Genomic DNA, 12,744 nt, shown 5'->3' on the forward strand with positions numbered 1-12,744 from the left:
GTCTCAGGTATTTTGAATTTTCGTGATAGTTACAAAGCATAGTAGGGTTGGGTTTTCCTTTCTAGTGACTTCTGATGTTAAAGCAGTGTCAACTTTGGAACTTCAACCTTTGTCATGACTTTCTGGGGCTGAATGTCATTACAATTGTGACTTTGGATGAGTGCACGTACTAATATCGCAGATCTATGGTTTCATCACGGATGTTTTTGTCTCGCCATATTTCTCTCTCCAGAGGGTTTGCAAATGGTCCCAAAAACGTTAATATTGCCTGCTCTCTTCTTAGTTTCAATGGGACTTCTCTTGTTTCTACTTGTAGTGCTTTCAGCGAATTATCTGTTGCTGCATTTGTAGCTAGAAAATGGGCTTGGTGCCTCAACACAGTGGTTGGTCCTGAACCATATTTTTTTTCAACTGATCACAGATTTGTATATATTCAGCTGTGTTTCCCTCAAGGTGTGCCTGAAAGTGCCCGCAATACGTTCAGGTATTTATGACATCTGATTTTTTACATATTCTATATGTTTCCTCCAAGTGATCTGGGATCACTCCTAGAATCTTGTGGATTTTTCGAATTTGATTAGTTTGCCTTTTATGGAGAGACAGGGTATCATAGTATCTTTCCCCGTGCTTATGGAATAAAACTCCTACAGTTTCTTCACTTGAAAGGGAGAAACATTGATCTATTCCGTCAAGGGCAGTTGATTGCAGTAGTTTTTCGGATATGTGAAACATCTCTATTGTTCAGTCATCAGTGAATTTAGAAGTTTGGGTAGGAGAGTTGACATAATCAAATAGATCATTGATGATGATGATGATGATGATGTTAAACCGGATCGGGCTGATAATGCTCCCTTCTACCCAATTCTGTGCTGGTTTTGTGAGTAGTTCGTCATGTCGTACCATGTCAAAGGCTTTGCTGATGTCCAGAAATACTGCTGCTAGATATTTCAGTTCTAAAAGTGCTTCTTTTATTTCACTTTCCTGTCTTCGTTCATCATCTAGACTTGGATGTCCTTTCCAGAATCTGCTTTGATCAGGTTTGATGTGGTTGCCTGTTTCAAAGATATGCGTGAGCCTTTTTGTATCCATGGCTTCCATAGCTTTGCACATGTTTGAAATGACCGAGATAGGTTGATAAGAGTTTGTAGGGCTTCGTCATTCCCTTGCTTCAGAAGCGGGATAACAACAGCATGTTTGCATACTTTTGGGACTTCTCCTTTGGACCATACCATGTTATACAACTCAGTGAGTAAGCTGTACGCTTGACTATGTATGTTTTCCAATATCTCGTAGCTGGCGGTGTCAAGAACATGTCCAGTGCCTTTTCTATGTTGTATGGCATCATCAAATTCTGTCAGAGTAAATAGTTTATTGTAGACAAGATGCATGCTTTGTGGCTGTTTTGATTGTTTGGGCATTTGCTAACTTTGGAACTTTTGTAGGTAAACGCTTACTCATGACTGCGTGTATTTTGCTCCAGCTGTTTTAGCATTTATTTTATTTATTTAGAGATTTGCTGAACGTCTGCCCATGACTCTTGCTTAGAATCGCCTATGAGGTGTCTATCTTTTTGGCTTTTTGAGTGACTGTTTGGCTGTTTTATCCCTTTTTGACCCGTTTAGAGTTTTTTTCGCTTTCCGAGCTTTTGCTATTTCCCTGTCCCAACCTTTGTGGTGGATAACCCATGTATGTGAGCTTGTGAAGGTGGTCGCTTTCTGAAGTGTCATCATGGCAATGTGGGGCGAGCTTCTTTGTGGGTATTGTCAGGTCAATTGATCACATGTGTTGAGGACATGGTCATAACGTGTGGGTCAGTCGTTCTTTAGAGTTATGAATTTGTTGTCTTCAACCAATTTCTCTACTATTTAGCTGTATTTGCACGAATTGTTTATGTCTTCACATAAAGGGCTGTTGGCATTAACGTCACCAAAGATTATCCCATTTTTGCCCTCTTTTTTAGCTGGTCCCTGTTTGTTTTGTGGGTAACCCTTTGATATACATTAGCCGGCGTAATTCATTGCCATTTTCCAGTTTCAATTCAATTGTTTATTGTATTATAGGTCATAGGCCGAAATAAATGAATTGTGTATACAATACAGAACAGGATAATTTTACAGATAGAATCACATGTTTCATTTCTATACATTTCTAGTATTGAAGGCATATTTGAAATATAATATAACTTATTTTAAATCTTGATAATTTGAGGTTGCCATAAGGCGAATAAATTGTTGGAGTGACGGTTCCAATTACACATTTATTTGGTATGTATTGCTTTCGAATATCTTTTAAGGATGGACATATAATGGTGAAATAATGCAGATCTTTGTTTTGATTACAATGTGTACATTTTGTGGTGTCTCCCAGTATCATGACCATATTAAGCCTTATACATCCAACTCGAGCACAAGCAACATTGGTAGCAAATGTACACTGGGTACAATCTTTTACATATTTCCATGCTTCTAGGCTTATCTTAAAAAGTGTATAATATTCATATCTAGTACTAAATGATAAAATATTGGTCCATTCTTGGCTGTACATATCTTTCAATCTGGCTTGAAAAGGGTTAAGAAAACCAACTATACATCCAACATTTTGGAAAACCCAGGCATAGCTAAGACCTGAACTAAACAGAATCAGTCTAACATTACATGCCCAGTTCTGTCTACCAACTGAATCAAGATTAAATAATATATGCTTTATGTGGAAGTCTATTAGATGACATATGAAGTTGTTTTCGCCAGTATTTAATGCATTTCACCGTAGTGTTTATAAACAAAGGGTACCGTCCACATTACCCTAAAAAGTAATTACATTTGGAGTGTTAATTCCTGCACCAAGATACTATTTACATTCTCGATATTAGACCCTTTCTACTACCTCTCATCTTTTATGCCCCATATGTCGCATCAAAAAAAGAAGGATGGGTGTCATTTTTTAATCAAATAGTTTGAAAATTGTTCTGATGGGATTTTTCCATATGTCCAAACCAATTATAAAACATTTCAAAAATTTTCTTTGTAACCTTTTGCTCATTTAACGCCAATGACATCATTACATTTGTGTTGCTAGTTTTTGGGGTACAGCTGACCTGAACAACGGTGATAAGTCCTCCTTTGTTTCCAGGCATGGCTTTTTCTGTCTTTTCTATATTGGGTGTACCCAGGTAATGTGAATTTGGCTTTTTCGCTGAGTTTCTATCCTGAGCTACACACTGCTTTATCACCTGTTTCCTGACGAGTGCATTAACTTCAGGGCCCAGTGCTATTTATGAGCAAGTCCATGATTGGTTAGATGAGCGCTCATTGAGTTTTAGTGCATATCCTATTTTGGAACTGTTTCTTTCCTCCTTTGTGTTTCAGTATTCTGGGAGTCAGACTGAGGATGCAGTTGACAATAGCTATGACACTCAACCTTCTGCTTGTAATTTTGATCAGCGCCATGGCAATGAACTCGAAAACTCTTTTTGTGTGTGATATGGGCCTTTTGTTTTTACCATGAGCTGGTGTTTTGGCTGTTTTCTTTGCCTTACTGATTTGTTGGTTATGTGCATTAGTTCGAATATAGAGGGAGGCATGGGGATCAGTGTGAGCAGGCGGATCAGTGCTCTCAGATTGCATTGTTTGCTAAGTAGAGTGAGTAGTGCTCCCTTGGGGTCTTCGACCTCAGTTGGTTGAATAGAAATTATCCAGACTGTAGGCGTTTTATGTGGGTGTTTGTTGAGGAGCAAGCGTTTAGGACATTTCCGTGCCAAGGATGAGTGACCCTCTTTTTCGCAGTTTGTGGTTTACACATATTTCATTTCCACTGGAATTGGTAAACAACTCTTATTTAATACCTCTTCCTAAATCAAAAATCAAGTGACAATTACACATCATCTTCCTTGAACATACAATGCCATTTAGAAAGTGGTCAAATGTCAAATCACCAGCACACAAAGTCTGAAATCTTACCCACTCAGCCACTGTTGTGTACTGTATTTGCTTCCAATTTCATTATAATTGCAACAAACAAAGAAGTAGTGCTGCAGGGCTTCATAGTAGTGACAACAAGGACAAGTTAGGCTGTCAGTGATATATACACACCTAGAAATTAATTAAGCAGCACCTGGTTTTGCCACCATATCTGTCCAACAACAAGGTATCATTCGTGTGCCCTGGGCTGTGGTGGAGAAGTAAATGTTCTGTGTGAGATGAGACTCGGGACCAATGAAAACACAGAGAATGATGCAAAATTCAGTATTTTAATTGCATTAATAACGCAGTTGCGATAGTTCTGCAATTGAGAATAAATTGATAACAACGAAAACTCTGGATCTGGGAGGTTCCATAATCAGGTATGAACAACAAAATACGTCCAAAAACATTCGTTGTTAGATGATCACAATCCCGAAAATCAGTAGGGAGTGTAACCACCCTGTGCCCTGACAGATTCTATCCTTCTCGTCATTCCTCCTGTGATCAAGAGGTAACCACTGCTACTCCCGATTTAATGCAGCCTCTAACACTGCCACAATCTGTACTGGTGGATTCATTGCCTACAGCCGACATCTACGAATGTCCCAAAGATGTTCCAATGGATTCAAATCTAGTCTCATAGCAGGCCAAGCCAGGTGTCAATAGTGTGTCCTTGCAGAAATGCAGTCACAGCACGAGAATGGTCGGTTCTAGCATTGTCGTCCATAATCACAGGTCGAGTGACTAGTGCATGATTGTCAAAATGTGGCACAGCAACAGGATTGAGGATATACTGGATATAAGAACCGCCGTTGAGATTGCTTTATACTGTTACCATGTCCAGCTTACAGTCATGAGATATTGCTCCCCACACCATGACCGTGTCTCCACTATACGGGACTGTTGGTACATTGTTCCTATGGGTATACAAAGTGTTTCCGTGTCTCCAAACCCGCATTCGCCAATCTGTGATGTGCTGCAAGAATCAGCTTTCAGACCAATGGTTCATCGTCACATCCTCAGATTTCAATGATGTCGAGTCATACACCAAGCCAAAGTCTCTGATGATGAGTAGTTAACAAGGGACGTCTGATGACCCTTCACGACTTCAACCCAAATGAGTTTAGCTGTTTTCGGACAGTGCTGCTGGCCGGATGCCTGTTGGGAAGCCATTGTTGTTTCAGAGCTTTACTGAAAACAAAGGGTTGTCGCCTCACAGGACATGCTAGTGCCCTGTCTTCCGGTACATTTGTTTTTTGGAGTGGTCCTGGTCGTGGACTTCATGTGTCTGTCGGTGTTTTCTGACGAGTCAGCTGATGACAGTATGGTCATATCCAACATGACGTCCAATGGCTCTGTATAACATACCTGTTTCATGCATGCCAATAATTAGACGACTGAGTGCCTCTGACAGCCTCCAGAGTGCATGGTTACATGTGCTGACTAAATAATCAATAATCAAATAATCCTTTGGACTCGACAAATGCAACATTCTTCTTCTGGAACGTGGCAAGGTAAACGAGGGAGGATCAGTTAGTTTACTTGGGGGAGGAGTTATTGACCATCTCGTGGAAGGTCAGGCCAATACGTACTTGGGGATGCAGATTAGGGACAAACTCCAGAATACCCATATCAAGGAAAAATGTAGACTTAAGAAAATCTGGAGTTCACAGCTAAATGCGTGCAATAAAGTAAAAGCCACAAATATTTACGCTGTACCCATCCTTGCATATTCATTTGGTGTTGTTGACTGGACTAAACAAGAAATTCAGGGTATTGACACCCTCACACGAAGAATCATGTCAGACAATAGATGCCACCACCCTCGCTCTTCCCTCAATCGCTTATATTTACCAATAATCATTGGAGGATGTAGTTTAATTAACGTTGGGGTTCTTCATGATAGAATTGTTTTGTGCACTTTTGCACACATTTATTTGTCTGATGATCCTCTTGTGAAGCATGTCAAGATTCATGATGATAACATAACAAGGCATTCCACAGTTTTCTAAAACAAGCCAAGGATGTGTGACATAATCTCAATGTTGGTGTTAATTTTGTTGATGGTTCTGTACTGTTGGACGGTACAGAAATGAGTGTCAACCAAGTGAAGTGCCATATCAAATTGGCCCAGACTCAGTTTTTCAAGGAGAGGCTTCCTGAACGACCACTTCATCTAGTTTATGTGCAGTGTGTTGAGAAGATCAGCAATCCTGCAGAGTCCTTCACTTGGATGAGGTCGTCTGGTCTGAAAAGTGAAAAAGAAGGCTTTCTGTTTGCTGCTCAAGACCAGCCACTTCCCACTCGAAACCGTATGAAATGTAGGTTATGTAATGAACTTAATGAGACTGTCCAAGACATTGTGAGTGTATGACCAGCTTTGGCACAGACACAGTATTTTAAGCGACATGATGGGGTGGCTAAATCATTTTATTACCGTCTTCGCCATGCTTGTGGTTCTGATACAGAGGTCCATGGTGCGACCCAGAATATGTAGAGGGCGCAATGGAAAATGATAAATACAAAATCCTTTGGAATAGGCCCTTTTACGGCTTCAGACATATCCAGGCCAACAAACCTGATCTTGTCCTTTTTGATAAATCCAATGAAATCAGTTATATCATTGAATTTTCTGTCCCTTCTGACAGTAATGTAATTGACAAGATTGAGGGAAAACATGGCAAATATGCAGACCTCGCTTTCGAAATGTCACTTGTATCCTAAGATCCAAGTTGTCCGACTCCCCATTGTTTTCGGTGCCTTAGGTTTGGTACCTCCCAATCTGTTGACTGACATTGGGAGAGTACCCGGGTTTGCTACCAGGAATACAGCCCTTCTGACAATCTGGGTAATGCAGAAGGCTGCAGTGTTGGAGAGTCTTCACATTCTCCGAAAAGTTCTGGGTGGGTTTGACTAGGCAGCGCTTCCTGGGAGAAGTCCCATTCACTGTCTGGGCTGCGTGTAGAGGGGGCAAGTGCCCTGAGCTGATGATAAGCCTAACCAGCCTGACTGTGCCAGGATCACCCAAACTCTCTTTGCTGCATTTAATCTGTAAATAATAATAATAATAATAATAATAATAATAATGCGTTAGCCTCCATGTAGCAGTTCATGCTCAAAGTGCTACATTCAAATGTCACTCTGGAAAGCTTTTTTGAACAAATGTGTCTTTAGTTTTGCTTTGAATGTCTGAAATGTTTGACGAAAGTCTAATCTCAAATGGAATATCATTCAAACACTTTGGGGCAGCCACACTGAAAGTCTTTAGTCCATAGCTGGAAAAGTCTATACTGAGGAACAGATAGCAGGTGTTGATTTGCTGATCGAAGAGTTCTTGGTGGATTATGAAGCTAGAGCAGAGTGGAGAGATAAGCTGGAGCCTGTCTGTTGACACACTTGTATGTCAAAGACAGCATTTTGTACATGATCAACCGGAAGCCGTGTGATGACATCCACGACTTAATGTCAATAGAGCACTCAGTAATGTGACTCAGTGATACTGATGTTTCTGTTGCTTTAAATGCATTGAGCAGTTGCGTGTCGTCCGCAAATGACAGCTGCTTAAGTCCATGAATCTGTATAACCAGTTGTTGACTGTATGTATACAGTATAAAGAACAGCGGACCTAGCACTGATCCTTGTGGAAGTCCACACTCCATGTAGAAAGTATCGGACTTCTGCTTTTAGTTTTTCATGGCCTGTGCCCCATGTTGCAACACATACGGTTCTTAGAGCATCTAGGTTAAATCTTTCCAGTGTCAATTCTTCCCGTATCTATACTACAGTAATCGAATATTGGTATGGTAAATGATCTGTATATGATTTCAAGACTTTTCCAAGGGAGGTGGTATTTTAAACTTTTAAAACAGTTTATCATCCGGCAGAAATTGTTAATACAATGGTGTCCATAGGGGAATGTAAGTGTATATATTATGCATTTCAACTTTTATTACAATGATTCCATCCGTTTTGGAGATTTGGTCTATTTAATGGGACTATTTTACGGGAAAATGAGATATTTTCAGTTTTCTTGGGCTAAACTTCATTTGCCACGTTTTCGCAGATTTGGATATCAATCAGATCTTCGTTTAATGCTGACACTGCGTCGGCTGGGTTTTCGACGACGATGTACAAGGACGTATCATCAGCAATAGGTCTACTACTATTTATATTTTCAATTAAGAAAATCATTGATGTAAAGCAAAAACAGTAGCGGTCCAAGTATAGACCCTTGAGGTATTCCAGCCAATACAAAGTTGAGTTCAGATTTACATCCGATCATAACTACTCCCTTGTTTTCTATCCGTTAAATAACTTTTGATAATGTTCCATTAATACCATATGTCTCTAGTTTGTTTAATAATCCACGGTGCCAGTCCCAATCAAAAGCTGTACTTAAATCACACAAAAAAAGTCCTAACTGCCTTTCCACCATCAACGGTTTTCACAATACATGCATACAAACAGATCAGTTGTTAAGTCTTTAAATCACTAGGAATATAACCCGACTAGAGATTACTTGTAAAATGGTCATTGTTTCATTGTGGATAGGAGAATGTGTAAGGGTTAAAAAGGGTTAAGAACAGTTTTGCTTTGCCAAGAACGTATGCAGGCGACCATCACCGTGAACGGGGGCTTTGTTGGTCAAACACATTTGTCAGATACCCCATTTGTCAGATACCCCATTTGTCAGGTATCCCATTTGTCAGAAATCCCACTTGTCCATAGACCCTATGATTTATGCGATGTATTGGCGTTTTCCTTTATGGCATAGTTTCCATGTCCTTGTCGCCTTGACTGAGGTGGTCGGGGACTGACTGGTCTAATAAAGTGAGTAGTACTACAATGGTTGTGCCCATTGATTTGATCATGAACGCCGATAGGATTGTCTGTCGGGTAGTTTTCTTTTAGGTTTGACAGCAAGTTGATAGTGTTGGTCGTCAATTGACCATTTTACTCTTATCAGAGGGGTACACAAAGTATGTGATCCAGACTACCAGTTGTCGGACCTCCATTTTTGTGAAAGCCTCAGTGGCTGAGTGGGTTAGATCGCTGACTTGTGCTGGTGAGTAGGTGCCTCACTCTGCATGCGAGTGGAGATTCGAATCTCGGATAGGACTCAACCCCAAAATTCCTAGAATTTGTATCTTACTTAGAGAATACTATCCCAAATATAACAGTTGTTACATTTGACCATTGCGTATACAAATATATTCACAGTTTAGGAAAAACGTACATTGATAAATTAAGTAGATCTAGTACATCACGATTGGGAAGAATTCCACGGCGACCGACGTGTAAATGAGACCGTTCATCACTTGCCTAGCTAACACCGTTAGAATATTTTGCGCAGTTTTCTTATATTGGAATATTGACATGTGCTTTTCAGTTGAAGGATTGGTATTCCAAGACAATAATGGACATATAGTTGAGTAAGGGAATGGAATGTTTTACATTGAGGAAGTTGTGAAAACTGATTCAATGTTAAACCACCTTTATAATATTTTAGCCTCACATATTAGAATTTCAAATGGTTCAAACAATAACATAAATATTAAATTTTTGGTTTGGTTTGTTTTTTAACGCCGCACTCAGCAATATTCCAGCTATATGACGTCGGTCTGTAAATAATCGAGTCTGGACCAGACCATCCAGTGATTGATACCATGAGCCTCGATCAACGCAATTGGAATACAATTATATGCACCAACCAAGTCAGCGAGCCTGACCTACCGATCACAATTTTAATTGTATATGTTCCATCCAAGCTGTAGTTTAGATATAAGATATAATTACTAAAAAACATTTATGTTAAAGATGTTGCTGGTTACACTTTCGAAGTTCAACACCAAGAAACTATTTTAGCTTTTGTGACCAATAAATCCATTACTTTCATTGACCTACGATCAATTCTCTATTTCAAACGTTTCCTTTTGTAGAATGGGGTGAAATGTTGAACTGTACTGGAAATTATTTTTTTTAATTTGAAGTCTACACGATACATAGCTTTTCCATTGGACGAGAGGTCACATGACCGCGAAGTTGACGTTCATAAGTGTATGAACGACACAATTTGACGTTCATACGTTTTTCACGAGACTGTACTCTTCAAATGACGTAAACACTGACGGACTACTTCCACATTCCTGGGGAAAACCCTGGGAATTCCCTAGCACGAGAACATACATAAGCGTTCTTTCGCAAGCTCCAACGTCCATACAGTTTGGCCCTCACTCTGTGAAGGATCATACTCCAATGAACTCACACAAAGTGAAAGTCATTTCTTAAGTAAACTATCATGGATGTCCGTGAATGTACATATGTATATACCTCGGTGTAAATACACTTCAATAGTCGCATTTATAACACAATATGAAAGAAAACGTTGTATTTCTTGGACTGGTAATACAAGTACTGTATTTTGAGCAAAGGTCAAAGTAAGTGCGAATGTAAGTGTGTATGTTTTCTAGTGGTCGTCGTGAAACAAGTTTGATCAGAGTTTTGAGTACATAAACTTTATATTATACATTGAGGACAACTTTAATCGAAGTAATTCATATTGTCGTAATTTTGTTTTCACTTCATATAGATATTATTATATTACTATTACTATATGTCTATTACATATTAGATATTACTTATAATTTCCAGCTGAATGCCAGGCACCATGAGGGTTAAGATGACTTTCATAAAAGAAATTTATATGTTGTTTGGTAAGAATGCCATGTGTATATATTTTTGGTACCGATCCCACAATCATTGGCAAATGTTCATGTAAGTGTTCGGTTTGTTGCTAACTCCCGACATAGTTTACTTCATAATGGTCAGGGATTTAGAATCAGGACGGAAGAAACACTACTGTACATTGGTGTTGCTGCAGAAAAAACTGTCCGGCCAGAATCAACACTTCAAACAGCTTTATCACAACTAATCCTGATATACACGATCCTGGAGATGCCAAGGACATTGTCATTCAAAATTCCTCCCAAACCTGAAAAACGGTGAGAGAGAGCAAGCCTGTTCTAACCACCCCAACATCTGAAAGTAGGTAGACATCAGGAAGGAACAGTCCAATGCTGAGACCTTCAGGCTTCTCAGTTTCCTCAGTGAAAAGAATGAACGTATGACCGACAGAAGAACTCCTGTTGAGTATAACGATACTGCGTCCTCCTTTGTTGGCCTGTAAATATGTTTGACGATGGTTGTACATGTACACCATTGATATATTAACCGTCCATAACAAACCATGTCATATGACTGATTTCCAGATTGTATGTTTCAGAACATGTAGAAGATGTGTGTTAAGTTAACCATTAAATATGTTAATGAAATCAATAACCATCTTCACATATATGATTTTAATTGAATACGTATCTTAATATGCTTCTTGCAATGTATCTTATCGTGTATTATATCTGTACATTTGTAATGTATACCTGATTTTCTGCAACAGACTATAGTTAATCACCCTATTGTCTCCCCATGTGCCATGGCTGACTGCCCTTTTCCCCAGAACAAAAGCGAGGGCACAGTGAGGTGTCCCCGTGGAGATAATGCAGCTGGTTCGGGCTTGGGTGTTTGGATTTAACAATAACAACAATTTCATAGTATGCGGTCTGGCAGATTGTGTCAGTGGGATTTTATGTCCGCTTCCGTGAAGAGAGGCCCCTTGACTTTCGTCTTAGTCTTCAGGGTAAGGTATAAGTTCTCTGTATGTAAGCTGTTTTTAATACATGGGAAATGAACAATATGTATATATAAACATATACTAGTATATATTGGTAATACATACGCTTTTTATGGAACATATGACCAATTTTAATAATGCATGTACATGTCGTTTATATTATTCATGAATTATCTATAAGACACAGATGCTGTTCATAGAACCCATACCTTTTTTATATATATATTACACATAACTTATCATACATATAGAAATAATTCTGTATTGCCTCGGGCTATTTATGTTTATGAATACATACCTAATCTGTTGGCATTGTCGATAATTACAGCTGGTCCATCTGGCAATATTTTTCATGATAGCTTTCAAGTCCTTATACAGTAGTTATAAGAACTCTCACGGCACCTAACATTCCAGTATCTCCATCATCTTCAACGCTGTTGTCAAAACTTCCGATGTGTTTGTCCATCACGTAATACAGGCCTTAGGCCCAGGATGCACGATCCACATCTACTTCAAGATTGTCGATCAAAGTTTCAAATGAAATCATTTCGCCCTTGTTCGAGTAATCTACACCACAGGAGACTGTGCTTGACAAAGTCACATTTGCATACTGTGATGGATATTGGTCTGCAACACAACGTGACGTGCGCTCAGGATATTCCTCTGCAAGTAAGTAGAGCTGTTGATGGTCAGAGGTGCACTCACTGTTTCCGACACGAGAGGTCTTCTCTTGTATCAATGTACATGTACTCCTTTCGGTCTTTATTTATTTACTAACTGCTATTTACTAATTGTGACCACTGCACTTTCGAAGGAACTTTTAGACACCATTGTGTAATATATATACTGGTACTTCTAAATGGTTTTACATGCTATAGTTTTCATATACAGGTGAGAATCGGCTGAGGAATTTTTGTCATGTACAATACTGGCACACTTCCATGTGTGAACACTTGTTTGCGCACTATACCACAGCCTAGAGAACATAATGTCCGAATAGTTTTAGAAAAGTTTTGTCAGTATGACTCTCTATAGTACAAACATAGTACAATGTACATAGTCCATACCTCACATCCGTTTTGAGTTTTGAGGCAGATA

Source organism: Haliotis cracherodii, unplaced genomic scaffold (genome assembly GCF_022045235.1).
Source record: "Haliotis cracherodii isolate W230 unplaced genomic scaffold, xgHalCrac1.p SCAF_26, whole genome shotgun sequence".
In the NCBI taxonomy this organism is placed as follows: Eukaryota; Metazoa; Mollusca; class Gastropoda; order Lepetellida; family Haliotidae; genus Haliotis; species Haliotis cracherodii.